At 38.3% G+C, this 12,500-nt stretch overlaps 1 protein-coding gene across 10 annotated transcripts in view; it reads left to right on the top strand.

The window, feature by feature from the left end:
• adgrb2 (adhesion G protein-coupled receptor B2) overlaps positions 1 to 12,500 on the top strand; it is a 522,385-nt gene that overhangs the window by 72,288 nt on the left and 437,597 nt on the right. The window lies entirely within an intron of this gene.

Here is a 12,500-nt window from a genome sequence, read left to right as displayed (position 1 = left end):
ACAATCATTTTTCCTTACTGAGTCCCAAAAATGGGTGTCCAGCCAAACATATTACAAAAGCGAAAAGCAAAGCGAAAGAGGAATCAATGACAGAACAGTTTTTGTTTATGGATTCATCTTACAAGTAAGGAAGAGGAGCTTTGCCTGTGGTTGAGGTGCTAAATAAAAAAAAATATATAAATAAATAATAATAATTATAATAATATATATAAAAAAAAACATCCATCCAAACATACATTTGGTTGTGCTATTTCTGCCATTCTGTGGAGGATAAACCAACACCAGAACACCAGAACATCCTTTTCCAGGGAAGGGAAAGCTCTGGGCTCTGGTGAATGGATTTCTCAGGTGCATCTGCTTCACCAAACCTTTATATTCAAAATTCCTCTCCACACAAAATGGTAAAATCAGACGTAGGAATGTTTGGGTGGATTTATTATTCATATATTTTTAAATTAGCACCTTCAACACCATTCGCAGCTACTCTTCTTCGGAAGTTGAAGATTATTAATTAGCTGTGTGATGTGTTTGAAAGCTAGAGACTGCAGATGGCTAAATGTCTCTAAGTAATGTTAAATAAACTGTTGGAATGTTGGGTTTGCATAACCATTTATTATAAAATAAACAGAAATTCTAACACAGAGGCAAAATCCAGACTCTAAAAATTGAGCGGGGCAGAATTAGATGGATGCAACACCTGCATACTTCAAGCTAAGGTCCGCTTATGCTTTACTTTTCATTAAAGGAATATAAGCAGAATGTACAATACATTACCTTTCTGAATATTACAATGATCTACTATAATCAAATGTATAAAAAAAAAATAACGTCTGAACCTCCAGTGATGGTCTGTTATGGATGATGCAACTCATGGATGATGCCAGTCAACTGCATAGAAATTAAATATACTAGTGCATCTATAAAAAAATAGAATATCATTGAAAAGTTACTTTATTTCAGTAATTCATTGCAAAATGTGAAACTCATATATTATATAGATGTGTTACACACAGTGTAATCTACAGTATTTTAAGCATTTACTTCTTTTATTGTAGTACTTTAAGTACTTAGGCTCAACTGTCCAGGAAAACGGGGAGTGTGGCAAAGAGGTAAAGAAGAGAGTCCAGGCAGGATGGAGTGGATGGAGAAAAGTTACAGGTGTGATTTGTGACAAAAGGGTGCCAGCATGGAACTGGAAGTGGCAGAGACAAAGATGTTGAGGTTCCCCTTGGGTGTATTGGTAGAAAAATCTTAGACATGCAGCTGCCAGAAAAAAGACAAAGAGGAAGACCAAAGAGGAGATATATGGACGCAGTCAGAGAGGACATGGAGGTAGCTGGTGTGAGGACAGAATACATAGAAGACAGAGGGAGATGGAGGAAGATGACTTGCTGTGGCAACCCCTGAAAAGGGAAAGGCCGAAAGAAAAAGACAACTTATTTTACTGTTGATAATTATAGATTATAACCAATGAAAACCCAAAAATCAGTGTGTCTGAAAATCTGAATATTATATAAGACCAATTGGTACTTTTGGCAGTGTGGGCAGTGTGCCAAGTCCTGCTTAAAAATGAAATCCTTATCTCCGTAAAAGTTGTCAGTAGAGGAAAGCATGAAGTGCTGTAAGATGTTCAGGGACTTTGGATTTGATGTAACACAGTGGATCAACACCAGCAGATGACATGTCTCTCCAAACCATCACTGATTATCAGTAAATTTTACATTTCATTTGGGAATCAAGGGACCAGAGTCTGGAGGAAGAGTGGAGAGACACAAGAGAGTCCAAGTTGCTTGAGGTCTAGTGTGAAGTTTCCACAATCAGTGATGGTTTGAAGAGAGAATTTCATTTTCCAGCAGGACTTGGCACACTGCCCAAACTGCCAAAAGTATTAATTGGTCATATATAATATTCTAATTATCTGAGACACTGAGTTTTGGGTTTTCATGGGCTGTAAGCCATAATCATCAACAAAAAAAGAAACAAATGCTAAAAATAGATCACTCTGGGTATGTAATATATCTACATAATATATGAGTTTCACATTTCGAACTGAATTACTGAAATAAAGTATCTTTTTAATGATATTCTAATTTTTTTAAATGCACTAGTATTATATCAACCCAAATCTTGTTTTTTAATTTACTTTATCTGGAATGAATGATGTTGATGCAATATTTTATTCATGTGCATCATGTAAATACAGTGCTCAGCTGAATGCATCACTTTGCATGTTTTTTTCACACCCTTTTTCTCACACGTAAGGATATCGGAAGATGAGAGACTGAGGGTCAATCTCAAGCTCAGGAAGTGACTGGATCTAATGGCACACACACATACACACACTCACACATGCCTGAGGGAAATATCCTGCCATCTCCCACCCTCTGCTGTCTTCATCACATACCAGTGACAGTTCCTGGAGGACATCCGTGGGCAGGACTATGCTTCCATGCTGTCTGTTAAAGTTAAAGGTCTACATATTAAAGATGTATAAGGAGTAATTTTATTGTAACATGTCAAGTTTAATAAAAGTGCATTCTAAATAGTTGTATTGTATTATTAACATAATAATTGATCACAGTATTGATGATGGGAACCAGATATCCACAGAATCCTTGCATTTTAAAATATACTGACATGCCACATGGAATGTTCCATCAATCTGGTTCCCACTATCAGACCACTATCGAACACTGATAATTAATCTCACCTTGCCATGAGCAAGCAGGCCAGTATTTAGCCTCACTCACAAGATAATATCTCACAAATTATACAGATGTGGGTAATCCTTGAGGTGACATGTCATGATCAGTTTCTTTGATTTTACCAAATTGAAAACCTCTGGAATATAATCAAGAGGAAGTTGGATGATCACAAGCCATCAAACCAAACTGAACTACTTGATTTTTTGCACCAGGAGTGGCATAAAGGTATCTAAAAGCAGTGTGTAAGACTGGTGGAGGAGAACATGCCAAGATGCATGAAAACTGTGATTAAAAACCAGGGTTATTCCTCCAAATATTAATTTCTGAACTCTTAAAACTTAAAGCTTTTAAAGCTCTGCATCGTTTTTTTATTATTTCAGCCATTTCTCATTTTATGCAAATAAATGCTCTTATTGACAATATTTCTATTTGAAATTTGGGAAGAAATTTGTGAATCGTTTATAGAATAAAACAACATTGCTCATTTCATTCAAACATATACCTATAAATAGCAAAATCAGAAAAACTGGTTCAGAAACTAAAGTGGTCTCTTAACTTTCTTTTCCCAGAGCTGTAGCATAGCATAGTCACCACAATGCCACAGTGCATCATTTTACACCAAGCCAATGCAGCCTCAGCTTTATGTTCTTGTTTCAAGGTTTTTTGTGAGGTGCTTTCAGAGATGGATTTTTTTTATCTGTCCACAGTTGTATAGTTGTTGTAGAGGTTAACTGAGTTACTGTAGCCTTTCTGTCGGCTCCAACACGTCTGGTCATTCTTCACTGTCCTCTTTGATTAAGAGACCTTTTCTATATACAAAAACTGCTGCTCACTGGATATTGTTCTTTTAGGGCACGACTCTAGAGACTGCTGCGAATGACAATCCCAGGGCATCAGCAGTATTAGAAATATTAAGACCAGTCCATCTGGCGTGAACAGTCATACCACACTCAACTTGATTGTGACGGTTGATTACCTTCCACATTATCTGAAGCTGCTGACCCATATCTGCGTGATTGTATGCATTTTTTGCACTGTTGCCACTCTGATTGCAGCTGATTAGATAACTGCATGAATGAGTGCTAATGCAGGTCTTCCTGTAATAAAGTGTGGATATAATGCTCTATAGGATCTTTTTGTTTATGTTTATTTACATTTGTATGAACTGTAATTATCATTTAGACTCTTTTTTTGGTGTGGCTACATTTCTTGATTTGTTTTTTAGCCTGTTTTGAAGCAACAGCAACAGAGAATTGCAGTGAGCAAGCTGAATAGTACTTTTAAAACATGCATTGTGGTGCAGGCTCTGTTAAGAAAGGATGATTTTGGTGATTTTAACAAGGAATCTGTTGTGCTTCAGTCTTAAGTCTTCATTTCTTTGGTTTAAAGGTCTCGTTCCATAGTTTTTTTTATTCAATTTAAAATGTCTAGTTGTGGTCTCTAGTATGAATGAATACCATGTGTGCCATTTTTTGTGAAAAAAAGGTGCTCAGGTGTCTATCAGGTTTCTATTTAGCCCTGCTTTAGTTTACTAAATTAGTCGTCTCTGAAGAAAGGCAGGATTTTGACTCTTGCTCATAAATATTCATACATGCAAACATATCGCCTCTGATTGGCTAACAGCACTGCAGCAGAGAACACCTGCCTTCCCCCATAGTTAATTTTACAGCTCTAAAACTCAAAGGACAAAATGTTTTCAGAGATGCAGCCTTAGTTATAAATATATAGCACTGAGTGCTAGATAAAGTTAACCCTTAAACTTCACTTAACGGCAGACTTGAGCGGCCGTGACCCCACTATCCCCGAGGCAGTGTGAAAAACCCCCTCACCACGGCCGCAAGATACACAAGATAGCTAACGTTAACTAGCTCTGTAGAACAGAACCTGTAAACAGCTATAGCTTAGCATAGCTCCTAATACTGTAGCTTGTGGGCGATTCTGAGTCGAGGTGGGCTTGGCCATGAACTCACTGGTTGATGTAGACACCTTAACGTCTCTCTGATCAACTTGTATTTCTGAGGATTTTCTTTTACTAGCTACTGCAGACAAGGGAGGCTGAAGAACAGTTTCATATGCAGCATGTACAGGGGTTGGACAATGAAAATGAAACACCTGGTTTTAGACCACAATAATTTCTTGTCCCGACTGACAGTTCTGGTGGAAACAGGAGAGTTAAGGTGCACATTGCTCTGTTAAGGTGCACATTCTGCCGTGATTTGGGCAGCCGTGGTTTTATGTTTTTTGGATACAATCCGGGTTAGCACCTGAACATCCCTTTCAGACAGCTTACTCTTGAATCCACAGTTAATCCTGTTGGATGTGGTTCATCCTTCTTGGTGGTATGCTGACATTACCCTGGATACCGTGGCTCTTGATACATCACAAAGACTTGCTGTCTTGGTCACAGATGCGCCAGCAAGACGTGCACCAACAATTTGTCCTATTTTGAACTCTGGTGTGTCACCAATAATGTTGTGTGCATTGCATTATTTTGAGCAAAACTGTGCTCTTACCCTGCTAATTGAACCTTCATACTCTGCTCTTACTGTTGCAATAATATGCAATTAATGAAGATTGGCCACCAGGCTGCTCCAATTTAGCCATGAAACCTCCCACACTAAAATGACAGGTGTTTCAGGTTCATTGTCAAACCCCTGTATATACAACTCAGAGTATTAGTAGAGTATTTCACAAGAACAAGAAAAAAGGGATTTTAGCGGAATGAGACCTTGAATAATGTGTGAACTAGGAGATGAAGTCTGAGATTGCTCTTCTCATATCTCTGTGTTTGCAATAGCTATTGTATCAGCACCATTAGCAGCACCATTCTTGCTTAGGTAAACAGCAAAAGCTGTCATGGCCATAAATAGGTAACAGAAGTACTCTGAAACCATTTATTAGAATATTTCGTTCTCTGGTCATGCAGGAATACATTTCTCGATTTAAAAGAAAAAAAATCGTAAGGACTGCAGTCTGTATTTGCACCATTGAACAGCAAAATACAGGCTTGATGCCTTGTGTTTGTGTATGCATGAATGCAAGCATGGGCTTTCTAAAGAATAAAGAGGAGGGCATGGGAGATTCATCTATATCCGCATGCGGCAGGGCCCCTTCCCCCTTCCCTCCCCCTTTAACCTGCAATGAGATGGATAACTTTTCATTTAGTCATGAGTGCTGAGTGGTGTCCGCAGGGACGGGCTGTGTGTTTGAAGCGCTGCCATTTCAATCAGAGCACTGTTGTTGTTTTCAGTCAGCAGGCGATGCATACCCATCCGCGGGCCACATGTGCTTCAGCACGCATCTAATTGGATCAGATTCAGTGTTCACTGGTTTTCCCGTGATTAATTAACATAGCCCACTCCAGCTTGCTGTTTTGAATTTTTTATTTTTTGAGGGGAGAGAATGATGAGGATTAAAAGTGGGAGTGGTACATTTACAGAATGAGCTCTGCGAAGATGCCGAGGACTGGATGTGCTTTATCAAGCAGCGCTGAAGTGCTGGAGATGCTTAATGAAACGGGGGTCAGAAGGAATTTTATTGAGGATGTTCACACATCTAGTGTCTTAGTGCATGCCTAGGCCTTTTGATAACTCATTTCTTTATTGAATGCTGCACATACAAAGATGTGCCACAGGTTTATTGGTCTGACTGCTGGTATGTGGCCTTCTTAGCTCCATTGTTGTACTTTCACTTAGGTTTTGTTCAGGCTATAGATTGTAAAGAAGAGTGGAATGTTGGTGCAGTGGTGGCTCACTGGTTAGAGCACCAGGCTATTGATTAGAGAGTCATGGGTTCAGTACCCAGGCTTGACAACAGGCTCTGCCAAAGTTGTGCCTTTAAGCAAGATCCTTAACTGTGCATTCTGTGCACATGACTACAGTATATACATCCCACGTGTCCTTCCAGCACAATAGGGTGAATATATAATAAAGAATGCATGACTTCACGATTTCTAAATTAGAACTTAATTTGCTGATTTTTTTTGGGTGCGGATCAGTTGATGAGTGTTTTCTCCCTCTGTTTGATTTAGTTTCACACAGGCACACACCTAAACACTCCCAATTTCAATGCTGATTTGCCAGAGCAAGAAAGTAAATATAGTGAGAAGATTCTTTATTTTAGCCCATATGTCTGTGGAGTGTGATTCTGCTTTAAAACAGAACAGTGTTTTGTTTTCAATGGCCCTGTGCAGTGCAGATGTAAGCAGTGAACGCTGCACAGTACTGCCTGTGTAAACAGCACAGAGCAGCAGAGACAGTGTTTGTTAATAGCAGTATATTATCTGGCTAATATATATACAAAAGTGCACCTTATCAGCAATTTAGCTCATTTAAAAAGAGGTATATTCAGTAGCTGGCTTGGATCAAGACCAGATAAAGTTCAAGTCAAGTCAAGTAGTTTTATTGTCAATACTGCATATGTACAGGACATACAGAGAATTGAAATTACGTTACTCTCCTTCCCAATTTTACAGCAAGTACAGATAATAGATATAATAAAAGAGAGAATGGGAGACACAATGGGTACAATACAGCAGGGACACAAATAGACATACATGAGACAAAAACAAGGTGCAGTAGTGTGGGGGAGAAATAGATATATAAATATAAGTGAAAAAAAGAAAACTATATATAATATAAAAGAGTGGGAGACATTATATGTACAATACAACAAGACACAATAAACATAGACAATAGGGCAATATTGATGGTGATTGAGATGGAATGACAGTATAAATAGTATATAACAGTAGTGCAAATATGGTATATAGCTTAAGGCTGGTAAAGTGAAGTTCTCAACTCAATGAACCGCTCCACTGGGAACTAGACCAAGGACAAAATCTGAGGCTTGGGTGGGGGTGGGGCAGATTACGCCAGAAGTTGAGGCCAAACTTGGTGGGGTAATTAATTTGCGTTACTGATTTCAAATGAATCATGTGCGTTTTTGTTTGCTTCTGCACAAATAGCAACACAAACAACAACTACAGCAAGCTCATACACCTCCATATACTTATATCTGGTAATGCAATTCATTGTGGTGCATGTCACAGTGTATCATTCCTAGTCGTTTAGTGTGTGTCTATATTGGTTCAGATTCTATTAAAATTGGTAAAAACAGTGGTTTAGTGTTTATAACCTGCTCCGACTGTAAAGTTTTGTAGTTTGTCCAAGGTTTAACATACATCTATGATTTTAGACTGACAAATTCAATTTCTGCTTTTTCCGGAATACAACCATCTCTTTGTGGAGAATCTTATGAATATTAGTTCTGTAAATATTGCATACATTTATATATTTAAACATGTAATCTATGTAAATTGTCTGTAGTCCAAATGTAGTCTCCAAATGTAAATTGGAGAAATGTAAAACTTTTTTTCTCAACCTCTTTCTTTTTATAGTTGTTTTTTTTTTTTCTCTTCGCATCTAAAGGGTGGCATTTCGGTCTGATTGTGGTGCATTATGGTGAGCCCCGGAACACAGCATATCAGTTAAACGCTCTGCTGCGATGCAGAAAGACCAGAGGCAGCGATGGACTTTTGCAGTGCAAGCACCATCGATTATGACCCAGAGGAGCTCTCTGGGGTAACAATGGCCCGGCCATTTGTTTGACAGGAAGAGACTGGAGGGAAGTCAATTACTGCATGCGGACGCCTTGCTCATGGAGTCCAGGCAGCTGCCTGGCGTGAGCCGGGAGCTGGGGAACATCACCTTAGCCTGAACTCTGACCTCCTACAGGTCCCATCGCGTGTGCCTTTGACTGCTGAGTGTGAGGACGTGACCTGTATAGGCTTCGTGTCACACACTCGCACTCACTCAGGATGAAAAAGTGGTGTACATAACAGATCTTTGTTCATGAAGAAAAACGAGGATCTTTAGCTGCTTCAATTAAATAAACTATATGTTGATGATAAGGTACGGCTTGGAGGTTAATCACTTAATTAATGAATTACAGTTTTATAGGGATGTTTAAAATGGAATACTGAAGATTGAATTTTTTTTTTATTTTTTTTTTTATATTTTTAACTTATATATACTGTAGAACTTGAGGGAATCAGTAGATAGACATTTGCTTCTGTCAGAAACATGCAAAGAATTCTTGTATGTGGCAGTTTTTTTTTATCTTTAGGGGTTCTAAAGGGTCACATATTTTTCATTGCCTCTGTATATATATACATATAAAAAAACAAAATATTGTCATGATTGAGTAGATCTCAGACATTCGCAGATGCAAATCAAAATATACTTTATTCATAAAAGTATCAGACACAGGGATGGTCAGACAAAACAAGGTCAATATTGGTAAACAGCAGCAACAAGGAGATAAGATACCAGGACCCATAAACAGTCCATGTTATATATGGTAAAGTAGTAATAAGGGCAAACATACAGGTTGGTAAATACAAACAAGGTCAAAACAAAAGAGTAACACAGGCAATGGAAAAATGCATTGTGCAAGGATAAACTGTAAATACTCAGCAAAGGATGATATAAGGATATAAAGAACCGAGCCCCTTAAATAGGGCCTAACACAGGTGTTTAGAATTCCGGTGACTTACTTCCAGGTGTGATTTCAGTGTGTGGTGCATTCTGGGCAATGTAGTCCAGAGATTAGAGATTGCAGGCTGAGCTGAGAGTGGGAGAGACAAGAGTGTGCTAAATATATATAGATATTATATATAATATATATATAATTCGAAGATTTTTCAGTCTGTGCATGTGTAAAAACAGACCCTGGTACTGGAAATAAGTGAGCAGTGTATAACATCATCTGGAAGAGGAAGACAGTACATTTTTAAAGTGACACTAAAACTGTCTATTTTTATAACAAAGCTTGTGAATATATCTGTGCCGATGTGCGTGGTGATCTGGAAATGAGGTAAATAACTGATGTTTTGTAAAACACAGGTGTGCCACTGACTGAATAAAACCTAGACATCAACAGTCAGACGTTCATTGCTATCTTGGCAGTGAACTGTCATGGGTGCACCACCAATGTGCGAACACAAAGCAGTGCACAATGCCTTTTGTGCGTTTTGAGTCTCGCAAGAAATACTTTTTCCAACATTACGATAGCAAAGACATGCTGACACAACCTAAATCAAACTGTCTGATGCACAGTTCATGGCTCACCTATAGATCGCTAAAATAGAGCCTAATTGTTTTTTTGTTTCGAGAAAAATAAGGGCAAAACACTTTTTAAAATATGCATTTAAAAATTATTATTTTCTAGCCCAACAATAAGATCTGCAAAAACACATCATTCCTAATCAGAGCCTTTTAGAAAAGGACACAACGGGTCACACCAGGCTTCAAATGTTTTAGGGTACAATCTGGTAATTGTCCTCTGGTAATCACTCTCAAAAAATGCTCTACAGCCTCTAAATGCAGGCACCAAATAATGATTCATTAAGGGTTAGATCACAGGGAATTTATAATGCTGATTTGATTACTTACCTAATGGCCTGCAATTTGTTAATCCTTTTAAATTAAAGAAAAAAACAACAAGAAAAAGAAGTACACAACATCCTCTATCCTATCAGCATGTAAACACTGCTGACAATAAACAGTGTCTGAAAACACTTAACATATACTGGAAAATGTAAGTTTAAAAAATAAACATATGATCGTAAGTATAAGTAATATTAGTATAAAATAACAGAAGTATTATTTTTGCTAAAATTGTCACTGTAGTGATAAGACGGTTTATTTTAGTATGTCATAGTGTGAGGAAACCAGCCTGATAGCGCGTCGTATGTTTTAGACACTGTTATGTTTGACCACAACAAGCCAATAGGTGGCATTTATATGTGCTGTCTAAGTGCGGGTGATTGAGCAGGTCGTTCAATGGCTGAGCAAATAGCTTAGAAAACAGAGCGAGTGTCGATCCATGCTTTGATCTGTTTTCATTCGGCATTAAAAGCACTTACACTGTTCCAGTTCACTTTATAGAGCTTCACTCACTTCCTCTCTCTCTGCAACTCCTACTCAGTGTGTTTGTGTGTGTTTGTGTGTTTGGTTTGTAGATAATGGGGGACAGGGTGGGGAAGTAGTTTATCAATACCATTTTTTTTTTCTCTTATACTGATAGTGTGTGTGTGTGTGTGCAGTCACATTAGGCCTATTAGGCTCTATAACCTTATATTAATTATAAGAATAATAATAAAAAAGTAAAGAGGAAAATGATTAGCTACATGTTTCTGAATATAACTCTGTATTTTAGGTTTGCTAAAGTAACCCCTTGCCCATGAGGTTCTATCAACTACTGTACTGTTGAATGGTGATTCTTAGGGGTGTGACGAGATCTCGTGGCACGAGAAACATATTTTTATTGAAACGCTCTGAACTCAGGAAGCCTTGCCCCTCCCCCAATTATCCTTAATTAAGTTACTGTTTCATTTGTGAAAGGTATTTGGTTGTAAAGTTCTGTGAAACTGACACTGATGAATTCAGAATTACTGATATTTAGTATCATATATTATTTATTATATATATTTAGGTATATTCTATCCTCTTTAGTAACACAGATAGCATGAAGTATCATAGAGAACAATCTTGCAATATGCTAAGTATTGTGAAATCCTTGTTATCATGGGCAACATGCTACATGTTAATATAGTATAGTTGTTATGCACATGCTTCCAATGTACAGTAACTGATGGTGCTAGTTAGGGGGTCAGTTGCCCTTTAAGTAATACACACTCAGTGTGAGAGCATGTCATTAGAAGTGCTGCCATTTTACCTGCTGGCTCTGCAGGCAGTACCTGCTGACTGCCTTCTGTGGCATGGTGACAGGTGTGTGAGTAGAGGTGTAATTTGGTCAGTGTGTGTGTTTGTGTGTGTGTGTGTGTGTGTGTGCATGTGTGAGTGAGAGGAGAGCAGCTTGCCAATAACTGGATTTGCTTACAAACTTTAATTTCTCCCACCAGTTTAAACATAGGAGGATGCCACGGTGCCACGTCTGTCTTACTTAAACGAACAGATTTCATAGCCACGAACGGCCCCTTATGCTATTAATTGTATTGTTAATTAGCATATTGTTTATGTGCCTGGAGGAAGCGCTGTGATGTTGGGGATGGAACGAGGCTGAGGCAGGGGAGCTCATCCTTCACTGCTTGTTGCACCGTTGCTGCTGTTTTTGTTTTTCTTGCATCTGCTGTGAGCTGCTTGGAGGTGAGGGCCTGCAGGCAATGCTTCCATTAGGCCGAAGAAAAGCTGAACCGCCATATTATAATCCAACCTGTCTGTGCCAGTTTACAGAGACACAGCTGCTTATACTCTTATCCTATTTAAATGCTCACCGATGCTGGGAGAAATGGACCCTGCTGTTTTTAACATTTCAGCTGTCTGTAGAGGAGACTATTTCTGGAGCTATAGACTGCAGTCTTAAGAAAAAGAAAGCAAGAAAGAAAGAAAGAAAGAGAGGAGAACATTTTAGATGTGTTGACCTTGACTGTAATGCCAAGCTTGCCATAAAAAGTTTCCTTCCATCAATGTGGCTTTCAAACTACACAACTGATCAGAATCACACATTTAAATGGTCTTTCACCATGAGGAACACGCATCAATCCAGACTGCTCTCTAAAATCAAAATGTTTTGTCTCAAAAACACATCGTATTTTACAGACTATAAGGATTATAAAGCGGATTTTAAGCAACAATAGTAAGGAACAAGGGTGTCGCCATGTTTCCCTTCTAATTCAGCAGGTATCTGAAAAATATTTCAAAGACAAACGAGCGCTAGATATTAATCTACACAAATTTGGGTGAGTAAAGTGCTTCCATTTATTTACAGTAA

Source organism: Astyanax mexicanus, chromosome 3, assembly GCF_023375975.1.
Source record: "Astyanax mexicanus isolate ESR-SI-001 chromosome 3, AstMex3_surface, whole genome shotgun sequence".
Lineage (NCBI taxonomy): Eukaryota > Metazoa > Chordata > Actinopteri > Characiformes > Acestrorhamphidae > Astyanax > Astyanax mexicanus.
This window is presented reverse-complemented; position numbering and strand designations above follow the sequence as displayed.